Genomic DNA, 996 nt, shown 5'->3' on the forward strand with positions numbered 1-996 from the left:
AACCTTCTATAGGGTCATCTTGGGAGGGGGCAGGGGAAGCCCCACAGGCCACTGCTGGAAGCTTCCTCACAGGCTCTGAAATGGGAGATGAGGCCTAGGACTGGCCCCTCTGAACAGAATGCTCTGGAAGTTGGGGCAGGAACAGTCTGGCACCTGGACAAGGAGTTCTCCAAACTCAGCCCAGCTTGAAAAGTCTCTGATCCAAGCCAGCTGGAGATTTCCTAATGACTCGTGAATTCTTTGAGATCCCAGAAATATGGTGGTCAAGGCTGCTGAAGATAGATTTCTCCAGCAGCTTTTCTTTCTTTTTCATACTGCATTTAGACTTATATCTCAGTTTGATTTTATTTGACATTAAAGTGCCACTTTTATTTTATTATCTCAAAAATCTTCAACTTTTCATTTCCCTATTACCAACACTCCAGCATCATTCCCCTTCATCAAGAAGTATTTATTCTTATTTTTCCAAAGGAGAGAGTTTCTTTATTTTCTGTGACTCTCTCAAGATCCAATAAAGCCCAGTGTCTGAAAAGCTCAGTGAATGCAAACGCCAGCTCAGTTGGGTAATCCCTTATTCCTTCCACCCATTCACTCATCCATCCATCCATCATTCATCCATTCACCATCCACTCATCCATCCATCATCCATCATTCATCCACGTACCGTCCACTCATCCATCCATTCATCATCCATCATCTCTCCATCCATCATCATCATCATCCATCCATTCACTCATCTATCCATCCATTCAGCATGTATTTATGGTGCTCCTTCTGGGGCCAGGGACCAGGCTGGAATGAACCTTGGCCTTATCCTCCTGCGCTCTTGAAGATATCATATCCCCCACGGAGCCATCTCAGGGAGTGAGAACATCATGCTGGACACACAGTGCTGTCTCTGAGTATTTACCTCAGCTCTTTATCTGGGGTGATAATATCTTCTCTCTCATCAGATTATTACAAAGGTGAGGTGATAATAGTGTACGAAAGGCCCTA

The sequence above is a fragment of the Pteropus alecto genome, unplaced genomic scaffold (assembly GCF_000325575.1).
Source record: "Pteropus alecto unplaced genomic scaffold, ASM32557v1 scaffold78, whole genome shotgun sequence".
NCBI lineage: Eukaryota > Metazoa > Chordata > Mammalia > Chiroptera > Pteropodidae > Pteropus > Pteropus alecto.